Source organism: Phalaenopsis equestris, unplaced genomic scaffold (genome assembly GCF_001263595.1).
Source record: "Phalaenopsis equestris unplaced genomic scaffold, ASM126359v1 Scaffold001241, whole genome shotgun sequence".
Classification (NCBI taxonomy): Eukaryota; Viridiplantae; Streptophyta; class Magnoliopsida; order Asparagales; family Orchidaceae; genus Phalaenopsis; species Phalaenopsis equestris.
The window spans coordinates 510,116-521,318 of NW_018165680.1; positions in this window are offsets into that span (position 1 = coordinate 510,116).

Sequence of the window (11,203 nt, forward strand, 5' to 3'; positions counted from 1 at the left end):
TTTTTGCAAATTTTGAAGAGATTTTTGAGGCACCTCTTAAAGGAAAAGTAGAATTTAAAATTATTAAAGGCCTATTCATATATAGTAATCCTTGCCTAAAAAGAATAGAAAGAAAAAAAGAAAAAGAAAAGAAAAAGAAAAAGAAAAGGAAAAAGAAAAGAAAAAAAAGAAGATGAAGAAAAAGTGAGGGAGGGGAAGCTTGAGGATTAGTGCCTAATCAAAAATTTGTCCTATATTTGATCTTTTTAAAGTATAAAACTTAAGAAAATCTTAAGCTTAGAGAAAATCTTAAGCTTATAGGAAATCTTAAGCTTATAGGTATGATATAGTAAGTAAAATTATTCTTAATAAAAATTTTTAAGTGGAGATAATAAAAGAACTAAATTCTAAATTTGGAAGACTAATAATATTTCTAAATTTGATAGGAACTTATATTTTTATTAAAAATTTCTAAACTTTAAGTTGGTCTCATTTACTCAATATTCTTTCTAAATTTGACTACTATATTTTTAAATCTAAAGTTTAGTAACTCCTAAAAAAACTCATATACATATCAAACATATTTAGTTTTTACAGATTAAAGTGTCACTTGAGGACAAGTAACATTTTAAGTTTTGGAGATTTTGATACGCCTAACATATATAGTGTTTTTATACACATTTTTATACCTATTTTTGAGATATTGCGCTTTAATGGAAGATATTTTTGTTTTTTTCTTTCAAGTATAGGTAAAAAGGTGAAAAATGCTTAAAGGAGTGAATAAGGACCAAGTTTGGAGCAAATAGGTGAAAAATGTGCAAAAGTGTTTTGGCGTTTAAGCGCCGGGTAAACAGAGAAGGCCGCGCCTAAGCGTCAGAGGCCCCACGCTTAAGCGCTATTGGTAGTTATTAGATGAGTAAATTTGGTTTTTGCAAATTTTGAAGAGATTTTTGAGGCACCTCTTAGCTTAATAGGTGGTTACAACTACCATGGACGAAAATTATTGTGAAAGGATGCATCTCTTGGGGAAATACATCGAATTAAGACACATTTTGAAGAGATACCAAGGCACCTTTTGGAGAATTATAGAAGAAGGAAGATTGGGACTTTGAAAGAGGTCCTGAAAGTATTGGGAAAGTTTTAAAAGTTCAAAAATTGTGGAGTTAGTTGGAGAGATTTTCAGGCACCACATATTTATCCTTTTTTTATTTTATTTTTATATTGAGAGTGTTGTAAAAGAGAAGATATTCAATGGAACTTCAAGAGTTTGGTGGAGGACTTGAGATAAGTTTTTATCTTTTATTTTAGACTACTTTTGGTTTTAATTGAGACTTGTTGTTGGTTTGACAATGATTTCTACTTTTAAACTAAAATGTGGTTTTTTTTCTCCATTGATTCTGAGTAGTTTTCTTTATTTTTCTTCTTAAAATGATAAGTAATTAAATGTTCGATGGATGTTTTGGAGAGTATTGATCTTTAATGTTGGAAGACATTGTGATGATTTAAATCCATGTACTTCATTTACTTCTTGATTTTGCCAATCCAGATGTTAAAATTTCTTGTGAGACCATGTAAGAACCGGCTGGTATAGAGAAATATTCATTGAAGGGTGTAGAGTTAAAGGACTTTAAAGTGACAGGTTAAAGCCCCCAACTTGGTTTATTGTTTTAGGCTCTGATACGAGAAGTTAGCCCCCAGATGGAGGGAATCGAGGGAACTCTAGAGTGACAGCTAGTATCTTCCCTGCCTAGCCGGTCTTGAGAACTATTCAAACTTTAAATTAGCCAATGTTCTAGTAAGGGTAATTAGTAAGGGTAATGAATATTATTGCTTCTATTTGACACAACACAATATGCATACTTCCACAATAGAATTCCTATACTTATTACTGATTCATGATAAGGATAAAGATCTTTTCATATTTAGTGCTTTTCTTCTACAAAAAATCAAGTTATCTTCTTAAGTCAATGGAAGAAGTGTTATTATCGGCCATCACTTTGTAATTTTAGTGCAAAAACTAAAAATTTTATAATGGTCATTCTGTGGACTGGGCACGTCCTTTCTTATTTTAATTTTTTAAATTTATTATTTATTTGTGATTATAGCATTAAACAGTTTCAATTTATAAATTATGCGAGGGCAAAGAGACGTAACCACTTAGCTTGATTCATAGAATTGCAAACTAAACCCGAAAGATAAGAAGAAATGAGGAAGTTTAGGACCTAGTGCAGAACCAACCTCACAACGCACATCACCCAGAAAGAACTAGTCCGCTGACGCACCTATTGAGGGTCCGACCCCATACAGAAAATAAAGTCCTAAAGAACCCTTACACCTCTCTATTTAAATATGATTAAACAGACGATCCTGGAATCCAAACGAGTTGACCGTACTTGCCCAAGAAAGAAATGAGCAAAGCATGTCAATGGAAGAAGTGTAACTTGGTCCATGAGGGACATGGACACATTACCGATATATAAAGTCAAAACTCTCTAATCATAATGGAGAGTAGAGCTAGTTCGCAGCGGAGTCGCAAGAAATTATCGGCCGTTAAAAATATATATTTTGAGATGTTGTTTTAATTAATTTAATATACATATAAATCTGATTTTTAGAAAAATAGTATTTTAAAAATAATATTTTAAATTTTTTTTACGAGAATAAATCAATCTCATATAGACAATAGTTTAAATAAACGATCACCACACTGTAAGTGATACATCTATCCGGAGGAATAACATATTATTTACTAGTGAGGCTCGATTAAATAAACTACAAAATTTATGACATCCTTCTGTTTTGCAAACCATTTTTTTATATAAGCCGACAAGTTCCACTACCTAATATAAAATATTAGGTAGGGTTTATATTACCTGGGTTCTTAAACCTGGGTTCTTAAAGCATTACCTGGGTTCTTAAAGCTCCCTATAGAGACAAGCCCCTATAGTTAATTACATCTTAAATGACCAAAGTCACCTAAGAAAACTCTCAATTTTGATTTGAAAATATGGTCTTTAAGAATTTTAAAGGGTAGGACTTTTCAAAGATCAAACCAACAAGTTTCAAATGGGAAAGTCTCAAATTTGAAACAATTATTATGGAATACAAATGGAGAGAAAACCTAGGGGTTGTCACAGATTCTGAGGAGAACCTCAACGACTTTTCAAGTTATCATATCATTTGGCTTCAATTTTGAGAATGAAATTATCAAGTGTTTCATCCTAATAATTATTGTTTAGGGCTTACAATTATATGACACAATCACACAAATAGCCTAAAAGATAGGAGAATTTATGTCATAACAAAAGACAACCTCAAAATCCTAAAACGAGTTAGGACTTAAATTGCACAATATGATTGTGCAAAGGCCTAAAGATAAGGTGAGTATTTATGTTGCACTAGGGAAACAACCTTGAAATCCTAGGAGTTATGTAGTTTAATTCTGAGAAAGAGATTGCTGATGTAGATCCAATTGCTATTGGTGAAGTAGCAGTCCTAAAGTTTAAAGGATCAAAGGGTTAAATGAAAAATTTTAGTTCAATCATTATGGGGGAGTTAAAGTTGATTAGACTGACACTGGTTAGGATCTCACGGTTCCCTCATTCTGGTATCACTATTTTCTTTTGAACTTACTTAGCTTAAATAAGTTGTTAAGCTCATTTAAACTGGGGAGATATCATTTGCAACCATGGGATACCTCATCTGAGGGACTGCCGTAAATTCAGAATATTGTTTTATGTTAAATTGTATTTCAAAGGATTTATGATTACCTTTAAAAGTTTTTAATTTAATTTTGAAAATTCTTGATTAATTTTTTTATAAATGGTTTTGTTTGCAGGTGAAGTAAAATCCACAACCAAGCATGTATAATATTTTAAATTGAGAGTGAATTGCAGTAATAAAATGACAGAAAATAAATAAAACTGTAAAGACATACATGTCATCTTCTCTCTACTCCCGCTGAAAGATTAGCTTTTGCAATATATATGATTTTATGGGAATAGAAAACAAGAAGAGTAGTTGAAGGTGTATTTATCAAACCCCAAGTGACTTGATGAGTTCTTAAAGGTCTTAGTGGATGGTTTTTTGGAATAAAGTACGATAAGTTCAATAATCCTTCAAAATATCCAAAAAATTCTAAAATGTTTGGTCATAACCCTAAACGATTATTAAAATCCTTTGAAACATTTCGAGTTCACTTGACTTTATTAAATTGTTTGATTAATCATCCAAGACTTTAAAATTAGTTTTAATTAATTAATACACCCTATTCTCAGTGAAACTTGATACTTTAATTACCCTAAGGGTGGGGTAACCAGATAGTCATTTAATATTCTACTTAAAAGTTATGTGAGTGAATGCCTTAAAGGGGCAAACTCAAAGTCAATAAGGATTTTGTACCCCAGATTAAAGTCGGGCTTGTAGTGTTTTCAAAATGTTCATGATTACTTATATTATATTTTCTAAACTCATTAAAAAAATTCAAATTGAGCCTAGTGCACTACTAAGCCCTTAGGATCCAACCATTAAAGTGAACTTACAATGATTAAATATTAAATTTGGTGAAGTTCAATTCTTTATCAAAATCATGTCTTATCATCAAATTACCAATAAGGGGGGTTTAAATTAGTGAATTATCATCTTCCTAACATAAGTCCACCACCTTAGAATCATTTAATTTAATTTACCTCCAAATTATAATTATTAAAGAAAATTATAATTATAACTTTATTGTAAAAGAGTGAGAAATTGGTGTCTACTAGTTTAGTCCCTTACATTTCAATCATCCGAAAGAACTTGGTATAATCAAAATTACCCTTTTACCCTTTTTTAATTAATCCTAAAGTTTAATCAGGGCATTAAAATCCAAAATTACCATTTTGTCCCTAGGGCTCCTCACCTCATATGCCATCAAATATAACTCAAACTGACTTTGAAATTTTTATGGTGCTCCACGCATGGGTCAATTAAAATATCAGAGAAAAAAATGTGATTTTTTCCAAATTATATTTAATTTATATATTTATTTTCTCTCAAAAATAGGATTTTCAACATTAATTTATTTAACTAATCAAAATAAACATAGAAAAATTATTAGAGGTTCATCTAGGCCAGAGGACCACTTGGACAAAATTTCATAATTTTTCAAATTATATTTTAATTATTATAATTACTAATGATTTTAGTGATTTAATTAAATAGAAAATATGCTTTAATTTCAAAAATAACTTTTTATATTTTCATTAAATCTGTCTAACTCTAAAGAACTCATAGAAATAAACTTTTCAATTTTAAATTTTTATTTATTTATTGTAATTATTTTAATGGAAAATTAGAGTAAACAAATTTTTAGCCTCTAAAAAATTATAATTAACTTAGAAAAATTAGGAAAAATTTTCTAATAAGTAATAAGTAATCAGGAAATAATTAAGAACATTTTAGACCATTTTTATATTTTTGCAAATTTTAATTATTTTTAATTCAAAAAATAAGATAAAAAAGAATGTGTTTATTTTAATATAGATTTTATTTTTCCTAAATGGCTTTGATCACAAGAAACTGAGAAAATCACTTTTCATAATTTTCCCAATTATACTTATTTAATATAATTATTTTAATACAAAAATGCTTGAGTACTTAGAAAATCAACTTTAGTGAAAATTATACTCCAAATTGATTCCAAATTTTTATAGTGAGTTAATGTAATTATCCTTTACAGTGTGGAATTGATTTTGTTAAATTTTGAATAATATTTTATTTCATTAATTTATTATAAATTTTAGACATTTAATTAACTATAAAAATATATAAAATTACCTAAATCCATTTCATATTATTCATAGTATCCTCTGACCAGGTTAAACTTACCAAAATTAATCCCATAATTTTTTGACTTATATTTTAATTTATAAAATTATTTTAAGCAATAATAGCCATATAGGCTAGAAAATTAGGGTTTCAAAGCTAGAGATGTTTTTTGACCTTGGAAAAATTAGAGAGCATCTCTATTAACAAGAGGAATCAACCTCTAAAATTTCAAGCCATGGTGATTATTATTTACTTAAATAAAATTAAAATACCTTGGAAGGTATTTAATTAATTAAAATTAAAGACTCATCAAATAATTTTTATTTTTATTTCACATTATTTTTGTCTGTTCACCGAGCAAGCGGGTATTTTTATTTTATTTTTATAATTTTTCTATAAAAAGATATGCATTTTTTAAATTATGGAATTAATTTAAATCATTTAAATCTGATTTTTATACTTAATCTAGTCAGCTATCAACTCATCCTACGACGCTCCGAACTCACACACGTTGCTCTACCATTTTACGATGACATCCACATAGCTATTGACTCAGCCCGCGCTTTATGCTTCATCCATCCATCTGGTGCAATCTAAGCCATCCAACCGATACCAGCACGGTCCAACGACTTTACTTCATCATCCCCAATCATCCTAACCCAAGAACCGTCCAACTTAAATCCTTTAGATTTCTCTCGATACTCAACCAAATCAGATGGTGTTTGTTCTTATACCTTCATATACTCAAGACGAACACATCTATACAGTTACATGCCCATGAAATCAAAATTCTCTTCACAATTGGTAAAACCAAGCCAAAAATTAGGGTTAGTGGTTTATACCTGAGTTTAAGAGGTGAGGCCTCAATCAGATGCTTGTGGAAGCTTTAATAGAGAATGGCGAACCTCCTGGAAGTGTTGCTTTCCTCTAGTGAATAGCTTGAGAAGGAATTCAATGAAATGGTGATGCGACCTTGGTAAAAAGGTAGGTTAGGGTGCTCAACAGAGGGGGGTTTCAGTGGGAATCATCTTAGCTTGGTATGGGAAAGCTTTTGAAACAATCAATTTAGAGTTTTTTGGAGTTTTGGGAAATGGCCAGAAACTGTCCTAGTTTTGAGCTCTGAAATTGAGCTAAAAAGGTGAGAAGATGGTTGAAAAATGGTTGGAATGGGCTTAGAAGGTTTTAGAGGAGCCATGGAAGCAATTTGACAGAGTTTCCCTAAGTAAATTAGTGATCTCTCTTGTTGGTCGTGGTTGTTGGTGTTTAATAGAGGGGGAAGGAGTGGTCACCATGCCTTGCCAGTGGGTGCAATGTGTTGCTTATGTGGAGAGAAGCGAGGTGCAAGTGACCAATTACAGTAAGCCAACTCAAGGAGTTCAAATTTTTAGCTCGGTTATGGTGATTTCTAGCGACTAGGCCAGTTGGCCAGGCCAGGGCTAGTGGCTAGGTGGCTCAAGGGATCCAAGGGAAGCATTAATTGTGATTAGCTTGGGGGTTTGATGGCATATCTCCCTTAGTTTAGTTATTTTAGGAAGGTAATCCCATAATTTTAGAGACCCTTAGTTCATGGCTCATGTAGGGTGGGCTAGGTGGATCTAGCTCAGTACATAGGGTTCCAATGGTGGCTGTGCTGACCACAGCTTGATCAATTTGAATGGGTTTGTTTCAATTTAAAATGTTGGTTCAAAATCATGTCATGGACTTTGATTTAAATTTGGGTTTGGCTAGACTTTAAGTTTAGCTCAATTGATTGAATAAATTGGCTTGGATGATTGTCATGGGGAGTTCTAAAAAGGAACTGGGTGATTTTGAATTGATTTTGGGGTTGGGTGGAATTTTGCTCATGGTTAGTTTTTGGGCATTTGGGCTAAACTTGAGTTTTAGTTGGGATAGGGTTAAGACTTTTGTCAATTGAAGGTTTAGTTTGGTCTAAAATATTTTCCTGAAGAGTTTTGGACATCAATTAGGTGGGAAGTTTGGGGTTATGGAGCTCAATTTGATGACATTTGGATTTTGGGGCAAAATTGGGGATTTTATGGTTAGGGTTGAAATTAAGCTTGAGATGGGTTCAATTGGGCTTGGTTTTGGTCTCAATTGATATTAAATATAATGAATTTGAGGTCAGAATTGAAATTTGGCGAGATTGAAGTCAATTTGGTGGAAATTGGGGGTGAATTAAGGAAATCAGGCATTTAGGGGCCATTTGGGGATGTTGGTCAAAAGGGGTCAATTTGGTCAAATTGGGCTTAGTGGAGTGGTTCAAATTGATTTTGGGAAAATTTGGAGTGATTTTGGAGATTTTGGGAATTTTTGAAATTTTTGGGTTATGGAGGTTTTGGTGTTTGGAGGGTGTTTTGGTAATTTTGGCAAATTTAGGGGTATTTTGATATTTTGAAAATTTTAGGGTGTTTTGGGTAGTTTGGATGGCTTAAAAGAGTTTGGGGGTGAGTTTGGACAAATTTGGGTAATTTGGGCAACTTTGAGGATTTTAGGGCTTAAAGGGTAATTTGGAAATTTTAAGAAAGTTTAGAGGCAAAAGGCTAAAATTGGGTATTTTGGTAAAATTGGGGTTCAATAGAATGCCAATCATAAAATTACCCTTCATGAGACATGAGACCAAGGGAGATCCAACTTTAGATCCTCCATGTACTGGTCTTAGCCAAAACTTAGCCTACAGCTAATGGTTTAGGGGACTGTCCACATGAGTTTCCAAGAAAAAAAGTAAGAGATCAACTAAGCATATTTGGTTAAGGTAAAGATATTGAGACCTGATTGGTCAAATTTGGTCAATTGTTCAACTCTGGAACCCAATTGGTCAAACCTGGTCAATTGGTCAACTCTAAATCACCTTGGCCAACCCATGACCCACCATATCCAATACCTTGACCATAAGGCCAACCTAACATTTTATGGCCAATCCTATGCTCAAGTAGGATCAAATGGTCAACCTCATGAGTTTGAAATTATTAATTGATTAATCAATTAATCAATTAATCAATTATATAATTAATTGAGTCATTAAATCACCTCATGAAAGGGGTTTAGCCAAAGGGGTACATATGAAAATTCAAGCCCATGCATGAGTGCCCAAGCCCAAATCTCCTTTTACCCATGTGGTATTGGGTCACCCATGACCCATGAACCCATCATGACATGCCAAATTCATGGGGTTTATTGAGCCACATAGATAGCAATTCTTTCAACCCAAAAGTCAAATATCATCATGAATGGGGAAGCATATGGCACCTTCCCTAAAATCCTAGGTGGATTAACTGAACCAGCTCACTATCATGGTGTCCATCCACCTCACCCCTTTTCCAATAAGAAGAGAGCCTTGCCTTATCCTCTTCCATTTCCATGCTCAAGCTCATGATGATCATGCCATAGGAAAACCAAAAACCTGATAATCTTTAGCCAAAAGCTCATCCTCTGAACTCACTGAGCTTCCCTGAACCACCACCAATCTTCGACAATTAGCTCCAAGTTCCCTTGTTGTCTCTAAGGGTTATTTAAGGATCTAACTTGAGAGCCCCTCATAAGAGGAAGTCCTTAGTTAGAGTCTCCAAATCCTGTTGCATTCAACAAAGAAAATCTTCCCCTTCCCTTAAGCAAGCAACAACCCCTCAAATCAACTGAAGAGCCTGAATTTTATACCTAAAAACCAGGGCACTTTTTTAGGTTGACATAAAATACTATGAAACTCCAATCCAACAACTCCATGAGCTTCCCTAATCCTCACGAGGAAGTTCCCAATCCAAATTGACCCTTCCTGAAAGCTCTAACCTACTCCAAGCTAATGTTGTGATCCCATTTCATTAAAAACTTACTTGAGCCCAACTTCAACCCAAATTGGATCAAGGGAAAGCTTTTTGAAGTCAAGGCAAAGCTTCACAATGTTTTTAATCGAGGCTACACCTTTATGACCATGGTATGGACCTATAACCCTAATTCCTTGCTCAGATTTGAGACATTGTCAAGAAAAGTATTAGACCATAGCCACATAACTATATGTATATGTTTGTCTTATTGAGATGAAGCCTTAGGAATAAATTTCATGAAACCCATCAAGATTTGAGAAAAATCTTAGGGTTTAACCATGAAAAGTTCTCGGGTTAACATCCTTTGGGGAAAATGAACCGATGACATCCATTTTTGTGCATCAGAAATGGATGGTTGTTATTAAATCAGACCACAGATTTGTCCATATGAAACGGACGAAACTGCAGACCATGTGGCTGCCCGCATGTAAAGCTCCGCAAATTAGCTACCGCCATGTAGAGCTTCAAAGATTCCAATGATTGTATGGTGCCACATGGATTAAATAGGAAGTTGTTATATTTCTATTTAATTAATTACAAAAAATACTCAAAACCTTCAAAAAATCATAACTTGACGAAGAAAAATCATAAAAATGAACCAAAAATACCTTTGGATTCAAGAAAACAGTGAGAAAATTATAAAAATAAAAATAAAAATTAATGAATTATAATTAATTTTTAATTAATTAATTACTATTAGGAGTAATTTAATTACTAAAAATTAATTATAAATCTAAAAGTCACGAAATTTTTAGGGATTAATCCTTTCGTCATTGGGGACATTTCTTAAATTTTCCAAGGCTAGGAAAAATCCACAAAGTCAAATCCACCAATTTTCACCAAATTTTATAATTATTTTCGAAAATAATTATAAACATTCAGAAAATTTGAAATTAAATTGGAAATTTGTTAGAAAATTTAAGTTATTGGACAAGCTCTAAAAATGACAATTTCTAGCCTTTGATAAATTTGAAATGACAATTTAGCTTTTTAGGATAAAATTGTAAATTTTAAAATTTACATTTTAGCCCTAAAATTTCCATAGGCTTGTTTACTTCCCTTAAATGACTGTTAGGATGACTCCAATCCTAATCTTTAGGTTTAATTCATAATTAAACCTAAAGTAAAATTAAGCCTTAATCAAAATTGGGCTTAGTCACATCCTAAACCCCTTGGATTCAACCCACAAGAACCCAATTCAAACGAAAACCCCTTGGGCTCAACCTACCTGAACCACCTAAACCCAACTCAAATCAAAACCCCTAAAGTTCAACCCACATGAACCGAAGTCAAACTAAAACCCCATGGGTTCAACCCACATAAACCCAAGTCAAATCAAAACCCCTTGGGCTCAACCTACATAAACCTAAGTTAAATCAAAACCCTTGGTTTCAACCCACGTGAACCCAAGTCAAATCAAAACCCCATGGGCTCAACCCACATGACCCAAGACAAACCAAAGCTCTTTTGGTTCAACTCACATGAGCCCAAGTCGAACTTAAGACTTTTGAGGTTCAACCCACACGAACCCAAGTTAAACATAAAACCATTGGGATCAATCCAAACTCAAATGAACCCAAATCAAACCTAAACCTAAT